This window comes from Otolemur garnettii, unplaced genomic scaffold, assembly GCF_000181295.1.
Source record: "Otolemur garnettii isolate 467f Iridium unplaced genomic scaffold, OtoGar3 scaffold00001, whole genome shotgun sequence".
Lineage (NCBI taxonomy): Eukaryota > Metazoa > Chordata > Mammalia > Primates > Galagidae > Otolemur > Otolemur garnettii.
In genome coordinates this window covers 41,783,182-41,793,254 of record NW_003852396.1, presented here as the reverse complement: position 1 = coordinate 41,793,254, position 10,073 = coordinate 41,783,182, and the positions used below count along the sequence as shown (strand labels likewise).

The 10,073-nt window shown below is 44.5% G+C and overlaps 1 protein-coding gene across 3 annotated transcripts in view; it reads right to left on the bottom strand.

Moving 5' to 3' along the window:
* Window positions 1-10,073, bottom strand: part of TEAD1 (TEA domain transcription factor 1) — a 258,137-nt gene that overhangs the window by 215,559 nt on the left and 32,505 nt on the right. For 2 of the 3 annotated variants that reach the window (XM_023516547.1, XM_023516572.1), the window contains exon 2: window positions 6,218-6,223. The exons of the other annotated variant lie outside the window; for it this stretch is intronic. The gene's annotated coding sequence lies outside the window, so the exon portion shown is untranslated. The remainder of the gene's footprint in view (window positions 1-6,217; window positions 6,224-10,073) is intronic. 3 annotated transcript variants of the gene reach the window in all.

Here is a 10,073-nt window from a genome sequence, read left to right as displayed (position 1 = left end):
GAGGGGAGGGGAAGGGAGGAACTGGATTTAGAAATAACACCCTTACACAAAATCAAAATGTTACCATATTCTTACACAACTTCCAACTTGAATTATGTCAATAATTTCACCAAAAAGGGCAGGGGGGGCAATCAAAATGAACATGATATCAAAGCCCCTGCCCCACAGGAGCTGGAGGAGGGCAAGCAAGAGCCGAACATAAAGAGGGAAATGATGTTAGCAGGAGGAACTCTTCAGCTTACAAAGCACTTTCACTGAGGTTCCCTTCTGTCTTGCCCTCAAGACGGGATTATGGATGTCTTAAGACACCTGATTATCTCTTATTTCAAGCCCAGCAAGGTTAGGAACCTGCAGAAGGTCCCATCACCAGCAAGTGACTAGTCTAGCATGAGAACCTGGGGCCATAGGAGGGCCCAGCATCCTCCATGAAGCAGTCCTCACAAAGAACACCCAGAACGCTTCCCCACAGTTGTTCACGGCTCTCTCTCGTGAGCTGAGGGAACAGGGAACACAGTTACCAGGTTATTACTACCAGAACTGTACTTACCCTCACAGCATGAGGTCGGGGGACAAGAAAGCCACCTCTCCCTCTACCACCACCACTACAATGAAGAGTCACATGCTCCTCACCAGGGGCCAGCCATGGTGCTAAGCACTTCACACACCTTAACTTGTTTTACTCTTAACAACAGCCCTACGAGGAAGGTATGTCTATTAATACCCCCATTGTACAACTCAGTAAATAGCAAGGTTAAGTAATTTGCCCAAAGGCAAAGAGGTGGAAAACAGAGGGCCAGGAGCCAGGCAGTCTGGGGCCAGGTGCTGGTCTCTGACCTGGAAGCCACACTGTCTTCCAGGAGGCCCCAGGCTAGGGGATTCAAGCCTGCTGTGGACCTGCACAAGCCTGCTGGGGTTCTGCACTCTACCCCTCCTCTACCCCTGGGGAGGAGGGGTAGAGTGCAGAACCCCAACAGCTCACTGCTAACACCACACAAAGCTTTCTTGACTTTCAGATGCTTCCCAAGTTCAGAAATAAGCAGGTCACCACCTTCCCTTCCTCTCTCCCCCTCCACACTCCTTCCATTATCGAGTTACTGCAAGAGGACCATGTATTAAGGCAAACGCTGCTTTGACATAACCTAATAACCACCAGTCTCCCAGCATTCGGCAAGAATGAAAGCTACAGGGCACACATGCAAACTTGATTCTCAGACCAGGAGTGATTTCTGTGGCCATGTAATTCCATTGCCCACCTCACAAAGCACATCTTCTATCCATAAAACACAGAGCCTCCATCGGTCACACTCGAGAATGAAGGGCCCTGCCTCCCAACCCGTGTTTCAGGTGCAGCCACACTCCATCCGGTGACAGAAACTCAAGGCTAATCAATCTTCCTACCTAGAAACCACACAACACCAAGCACGCACACAGCTATATGTCGAAAGCAGCATTACACCAGAGGCATACAATTGCCCCACATTCAAATCTGCTGGTTACTTATTTATTAGCCCCAAATTACCCTGGGTATTAGAGCATATGACCATTATGAACTACATTCATTATAACACTGAATTTATGGCCAGACTTGACCGTTAACAGCTCAGACTCTGCAGATCTACAGACCCACATGGGAACCACCTCTGTGCGGCATGTACCTGCACTGCTGGCAGCAAAAAGGCCAAACCCACTGCTTCGGGTCCTGGCCCAGTCAGTCACCTGGTAGCAGCATAAGATGTGGCCTTAGGGCAGTGGCTCTCAACCTTCCTAATGCTGTGGCTCTTTATAACAGTTCCTGTGGATTAAGGCCCACAGATTAAGAACTGCTGCCTTAGGGCAAGAAGCCATTTAGCCCCTAAGAGGGAAGCTGAGAGTCAGGTTTTCTCTGCTGATGACTTAGAAGAGGGCTGGCAAACCATGGCTCACAAGGTTTTGTGTGCCCCACAAATGAAGAAACACTTTTTACATTCTTTAGCAGTTGAAAAATAATAAACTACATGGAAGTCACATTTCAGTATCCATAAATAGAAGTTCACTGGAATACAGCCACATCCACTGGTTTGCGTGTTGTCATGCTACAACAGCGGGGTTTAGTGGTTATGGCAGAGACCAGGTGGCCTGTAATGTCTGGCCTTTACGAGAAAAGGTTGCTGACCTCTGACTTACAAGTGGCCAGAGCACTGCTAAAAATAAGACCTCAAGGGCCAGGTGCAACGGCTCGCACCTATAATCTGGGAGGCCGACGTGGGCAGATTGTTTGAGCACACAAGTTGAAGAACAACCTGAGCAAGAGTGAGACTCAATCTCTAAATCTGGCTGGACATCATGGCAGGCACGTGTAGTCCCAGCTACTGGGCAGGCTGAGGCAAGAGGATTGCTTTAGCTCAGGAGTTTGAGAGTTTGAGGTTGCTGTGAGGTACAATGCCACTGCACTGTATCCAGGGTGACCGACTGAGACTCAGTCTCAAAAAAACCCTCAAGAACCTAGGAGGAGCTCAGGAGGAAAATATAACTGGTTACCTCTTAAGGGCCCTCAATGGAGGCAGAAGAGACAACAGCAGAAAGCACTGTAGTTTCCCAGGAATATGGGAAAATCCTATTTATCTAGCCATACTCTCCACTGCACCCCCTTGTAACACCTGCCTTTTCTAAGAGATAATAGACTGGATTGGGGCACAGTGATTCTGCTTGTCTTATGGCTCCAATGCAACAGAAAATGAGGGCAGGGAAGACAGAATTAGCAGGAGTTTTCCCTAGAGTTCAGATTACTCCTTCCAATTTGCAGCTGGAAGCTGACAAAGAATCAGCAAAGGACAGAAAGAAAACCCGTCCTAAGTCACCAGCCTATGACCTCATTGTGAGACGTGGAAAGGAGGTAAAGGACAGTCTCAATTTTGGATGGAGGATGGCTAAGGTGAGCTAGGAAGTCACCTAGGAAGTGATTCCTTCTCCTAGTTGGTTTGTTGTTGTTGTTTTTAATAAGATGATTTAGGATTATCCTTGTCCTCCTCTCTTCTCATTTTATTTGTCAGATTTGGCAAACAAAAATACAGAATGCCAGCTTGGTCCCTGTAGCTCAGTGGCTAGGGTGCTAGCCACATACCCCAGAGCTGGCAGGTTCCAACCCGGCCCAGGGCAAATAAGTAGTTGGTCTGGGATGGCAGTCATCCCATCCGGGTATCAATGAAGATGCCCAGGCACAGACAAGTGAGTGGGTCTCACAGGAAGAGGCAGCATTGGCAGGTTCCAGAGGCAAACAGGCAGAGTGGGAAGAGGAAAGCAAAGAGTCCCTTGACACTTTATTTTTATATCCTGAGGACTAAAAATATCCTGGGTGATTTCTTCCAATAAGGAGCTCAGATTATCAGATGGATCCATTGGAGGATGGGGGGGGGGGTTTCTAAGGAGGACCAGAGTGATTCCACAAAGAAATACTTTAAGACTGCCCTATGATGGGGGTGTGGCAAGTTCCCATCTATCCGTGTCTGGGTATATGGGTACATGGCATACTTTCTGGGTGAGGGACTCAACTACAACTTGGACTTTACCTTACAAACACAAATAATGTAACCTAATTGTACGTACCCTCACATTAACCTGAAATTGAAAAAAAAGACTACCCCTATATACCTGGTAAAGCTTGGGAATATGTGCCCCTCATAACATGCAAATTACTCAGGTGGCCCAGAAGTGGACACTCCAGGCCTAGCCCTGAGTGCTTTAATTACACCTTTATGCCTAGCACTGGACAGCTTTCATGGAGAAAGAGGTGAGGAGGACACGGAGAAGGGGAATGGAGGAGACAGGCAGGTCTGGCACATTCAACCCTGGGGAGTAACAGATGAGACTGTTGAGCCTGATACCGCCTAACCAGAGGCCAGGGAGCAGGGGGTGACTTTGTAAGAGCAGAAGAACCTCCTGCAGGACCCTGCACTTGCTTCCTCCTTTAACTTGTTACTCTTGCTGTCTTCACCACTTTACCTCTGTTACTTTGTTACCTTTGCTTCCTAAGAGTTTCCTTGTATTGATTCTCAGTAAAACCCTGAGGGTAAAGGGCCTGTTTACTAACCTTTAGGGGACAAGAAAGGAGGTGGAAGCTGCAATGCGCATCTCACGTATCTCCCAGATGTGGTGGAAGAGTCAAAAAAGGACGAATAGGGACATCAAAAGAAATTAAGGAAGGACTTGCCTGGTCCAGCTTTCAGGGTGCCAGCCAAGGACCCCTGGGAAAAGGGTCTTTGCAGTTCCTGGGGAGGGTCAAGGCATGAAAAATTCCAAACAACAGAGAGAAGTTGAGCTAAGAAAAGCCCAAGGTTTAGCCTTAGGAGGTCACTCGTGACTTTTGAGAGGAAATCTTAAAGTGGCATCAGATAAACCTATAATCAAATGAACAGATATGAATTATCTCATCACTACTTCAATCTCTTACTCCTATCCTACTCAGGATTTCCCTTGCTTATAACCACCTGGTCCTCTACATTCTGTTTATTTCTTCATTCTGTTTATTTCTTCACTCTCTCTGCCCGGGCCTGACCATCTCTCCCATGCCATTGTAGTGGCCCCTTCCTCTTTCAATTCTGTCTCAAAGTCAGAGGGAACTTTCTAAACTACTGATCCCCTCATGTCTCTTCACAATTTAAAGTCCAGCAGGCCAGCCAGTCACCAGCAAATCCAATCCAGACTCCAAAAGGTGGCATTCACAGTGAGCCCTAGTAACGCCCCTCCAGACTTGCTTTCCATCTATACAAAGACTAGGGATTCCCAAATAGCCTACACCTCTGGGCCTCTGCACCAGCTGAACCCATAGCCTGGAAGGTGGTTTCCAGCTCCCCGACACCCTTCCCTGACACTAGCATCTGCCCTCTCCTCTCCACACCATCACTCCCTCTCCCTGAGGGCTACTGCTCCCTAACTTGGGTCACAACAACCCCTGCCCCCTACAGCTGTCATGATCTTTATTTTTTGTCATCACAATGATCATACTCTTCATGGCCTGTCTATGTCTCTCTTGTTTATGGAAGTTCCATAAAACTGGACTTTACCTGCCTTGTTGACTACTGTCCCAGTGCCAAGAAGAGTGTCAGAAAAGGCACATCCTGTTATTGAAGAAGTGAACTACCAGCATGGCACCACTCTCACTGTGTGCACTGTGCTGCCCTCTGGTTAACACCTATCACCCAGTCCCACCGTCACCTACCACTCTAACCACTCTCCGGACTTCACTTTGAACTCTGAAGAATGGGATCCATGTCTTATTCATCCTTGTATCCCAAACCCTGACACACAGTAGATGCCCAGTGATGCTTGCCACATAATTTTCATAAAGAATAGGTGCAATTCCATTTTTTAAAAAAAAATCGTTAATGCTTTATTTTCATTATTTTGCTTGATATTGTTCGGGAAGAGAAAAGGATGTTGCAGTATCCAACTTTTCAAAGGTGGAAGAGCCAGCCCCCTTATAAAAAAGGAAATCAGGGAAGTTCCCGTGAGTCAAAGAACTACAACACCTTAAAAAGGGGGGCCCATGCTGATTGGGCCAGCTACCAAGAGGCTGAGGCACAAAGACCACTTGATCCCAGGAGTTCAAGTCCAGCCTGAACAACATAACAAGACAATATCTCTAATAAAAAAAAATTCTAAGTTAATACCAAATAATTCTGGTTTTATATTTATGAACAGTTCAAATAATACAGAGATTTAAGAAATAGAAAATAAGTATCTTCACATAATCCTAAATAGATGATCACTATTTACATTTGATATATGTTCTTCCTCCCAAAATATATAAAACATTCTATAACACGTATTCATTTTATACAGACATATTAAAAACAGGATCACACCATACAAATGATCTATAACTTTCACACATAACTTCTTTGCCATCATCCCTTAACAATAAATGTTAAGTAGACCTCATCTTTTCAACAGTTTTATAATACTCCACTCTGTGGTTTTACAGATATTTATTTAACTATCTCCCCATCCCTGTTTGTTTAGATACGAACTCTCACTTTGTCACCCTGGCTAGAGGACAGGGGCAGATCATATCCCACACCAACCTCAAACTCCGGGGGCTCAAGTGATCCATCTGCCTCAGCCTCCCAAGTAGCTGGGACTACAGATTGGTATCACCAAACTTTTTTTCTTCCACATTTTTAGAGACAGGATCCCCCTCTGTTGCCCAAGCTGGTCTCAAACTCTTGGCCTCGAGGCCCACCTTGGTCTATGAGAGAGCTACAGATCTCAACAGAAAAAAAAAATTCTTTAAACTAAAAACCACTGCCACCAATCAGCATGGCATGAGATTTCCTGCTGCCAGTATCTGTAGGGAAAAACCGTCCTCATTAACACACTTTCAGTATAATCAACACTTTGAGCTTCACAACTTTTTATTTAATTTTCTGAATATTCCTAAACTCTCCCCTTCTTCTTAAACAGAGTCCACCAGACTCAAGTATGATGCTTCTCAAAGGTCACATCATAATTACAATATGCCCAGTGTCCTATTGTGCTAAATGATTAGTACTGACCTTCTGAAACAAGAAGGGCAATCAGGGCTAAAGAATCAATTTAATAAGCTTTTTTAAATGTGCCAACCATACTGTTTATCTTTTTCTGCCTTAGCCATCACTCTCACTCTCTCTCAGCAGTTCTCAACCTGTGGTCACCTAAATACATCCTGCATATCAGGTATTTACATTACGATTCATCACAGTAGCAAAATTATAGCTATGAAGTAGCAGGGAAAATAATTTTATGGTTGGGGTCACCACAACGTGAGGAACTGTATTAAAGGGTCACGGCATTAGGAAGGTTGAGAACCACTGCTCTAGAGGATGTCCCCTTCACTATTTTCCAGCAGTTTATGCTGTAAGAGGCAAAAATTAAACAGGTTAGAATTGTAAAAACTTTAAGAACAGGTGGAGCCTTGAGAGAATCACCTAGGTGAGCAATACATTTAAGTTTTAGAAGGTGGCCTGTGTTAAGTTCTGGTGCACAGTCGCTAGGAAAACTAATTCAAGTGCCATCATTAAGTCTGAATATGTGTCTTAAAATGGCTTGCAGATAGCTCTATCACGTCCTTGGTGGAGAGATCTTGTTTTTGACACATAGAGGCAGGCAGCTGGCTGGCTGCCAAAGCAAACAGCATGAGGAGGAGTAGAAGGGTGATCCCAGGTCTTGAGTCCAGCGTTTTTAAAAGAACATATCTACTGCGTTCCTTCATAGAAAGTGAGATAAACACCCAGCCACACAAGCATAGCACCAGAAGTAAACAAGTCTTCTGCTGGCATTAAGCTTCTACTAAAAAACGTGCCGCAAGTGTTATTTCTTTCCTTTACTTAAACTTTCTGGAAACTCTCCAACTGACCATCAATTGTGCAGAGTTCTACAAGTCAGAACTCTCCTCCTAGGCACATCCACGGAGATATACAAGTGTAACGTGGCATGATGAAAAGAGTGCTGTGCTAGTCAAGGTCAACAGATGGGCCAGTCATGTGCCCTTTCTTGGCTTGGTTTTCCCATCTGTGTAAAAAGGGAATAACACGTGGTTTTCTCTGGGAGAAGAGAGTGAGAGGATACTATACCACCACCAGGCTGACCCTCCCACCCTGGCTTGGAACATTTGTGAACTGTGGCAGGACCCGAACACCAGGACTGTCACATCAGAGGATCCTCGAAGGAGTCAGGTGAGAGAAGAGCTCAAGGACAAGTTTCCAACTCAACCACAGCAGGCTATATGCAGGGGCTTCGCCGTCAGCTAGAAATAGCAAGGGCAAGGGATTTTAAAGCATTTTAGGCTATAATTAGTTTCATAATAGGACTGAGTACATTGCATACTTTTTCTTCCATTCTTGAGATACTTTGCTAAGAAGAACATTTTCCAGCTCCATCCATATAAACATGAAAGAGGTAAAGTCTCCATCTTTCTTTAAGGCTGCGTGGAGGGAGGGCGATTGGTGGGATCACCTCTATGGTTTATCTTACAAGGGTACAAGTGATTCTTTCTAAAAGTAGAATATAAATGTCTTAACACGGGCAGTGTCTGTGACTCAAAGGAGTAGGGCGCTGGCCCCATATGCCAGAGGTGGCAGGTTCATACCCAGCCCTGGCCAAAAACTGCCAAAAAAAAAAAAAAAAAGTCTTAACACAATTAAGAAAATGACATACATGAAGGCTATGTTAACCAGTTTGATGAAAATATTTCGAATTGTATATGAGAACACCACACTGTACCCCATGACTGCATTAATGTACACAGCTATGATTTAATTAAAAAAAGAAAAAAGAATTTTAGCAGTGGAATCAGCCTTTGTCAGAGGAAACCTTATATACAATCCCAATATTCAAAAAAGAATTACGTTAATTATGGTACTTATTATAAATGAAACTATTCCTGCAAACACAACTTGCATCACAAAGGAAGCTTCTCATTTCTCTTTTATTTTGCCTTCATAACAGACAGAAAATCCTGATTCACAGATAATTAATTGCAAATGGTATCTAACCTTTCACTTCAGACTCTCGAATCCATCCAATTAAACAAGTCCAGAGACCTGAAGGCAGAGCAATGGGAAATTTTTATTTTAAAGTTGACTATGATTTTTTATTAGGAAATGTGCAATTCAGAGGGAGTTGAGTGGTTTCCTTGACCAGTTCAAACTTTTATTTCAGTATGAAAACACTGTTAAAACGCGTAACATAAGCGATGTTCAATAAGGTCAGCTCCAAAAATCCCCAGGTACTTGGTGCCAGGCTCTGAAAGATACTGACGCAAAAGTTCTAGAGTCAAACTTACTTGGCTTTGCGTATTCAGTTCACACTAAGTTTCAATGTCATCACTGACATTCTAACAGCCTTTGTAAGCATGGTAAGAAAACAGCCTGTATTGCTTAATGAAACTCCTTCAATTTTGAAAATTCAGCAGGACACACAAAGGAGGGACCACATCACCTTTAAAAGATTTCAAACAACAGGGAGGTGCCTGTAGCTCAGTGGGTAGGGCACCAGCCACATACACCAAAGCTGGCGGGTTCGAACCCAGGCCGGGCCAGCTAAAATCAACAATGGCAACTGCAACAACAGCAACAAATAGCTGGGTGTGTGGTGGGCACCTGTACTCCCAGCTACTTGGGAGACTGAGGCAAGAGAATTGCTTAAGCCCAAGAGTTTGAGGTTGCTGTGAGCTGTGATGCCACAGCACTCTACCAAGGGAGATGCAGTGAGACTCTGTCTCAAAAGAAAAAAAAAAGAGCGATTTCAAACAACAGAGTTCCTCTGTCAATTAAAAAAAAACAAGAGTGATTTATCATCTCATATGAAATATTTGTAGTTTAACTTCTCCTTTAGTGGTCAACTAACCATGGGGTATAAGAAAGTAATAAGAATCATTACCCACCTCATTATAGATAACTCATAAAACTGAAAGAACTCAATATGCCATACATTTTGTATATTCCACGTGTAACCCTTCTGAAAGGCCATCTACTAAAAAGCAGAATTTGTATACGCAACACAACTTTTGTTAACAGCTGCACTCACTCCACAATCTTTCCTGCCATTGTTCTCACAACACAAGATACGTTTTTCTTCACTTCTCCGTGTGTCAAGCGTTTGAAGGACGGGTCTTACTCACATTTGCCTGGGTAAACTCATACTAATACCGGTGAAATGCTGACAGCCACGCCATCCACACACCCGTGTAGGTGAGTGGTGAGAGCACATGTGATCCCGCGGTAAGACTGTCCCTTACGGAGGAACACCCCGGGGTTTTTTCCACACTGCATAGCTCTATGATGACACCAACTATTTTCACAGCAGGTTTTGAGGGGAGAACTTTGATGCTATAACTGCATTCTCTGAATTAGATTGAAACTTGGTGGGAGAATTCTAAGGATACTGAAGAAAAGTTAAAAACTCGTGGTCCGGCTCAGCGCCTGTGGCTCAAGCGGCTAAGGCGCCAGCCACATACACCTAAGGTGGCCGGTTCGAATCCCCAGCCCGGGCCCAACAAACAACGATGGCTGCAACCAAAAAATGGCTGGGCGTTGTGGCGGGCGTCTGTAGTCCCAGCT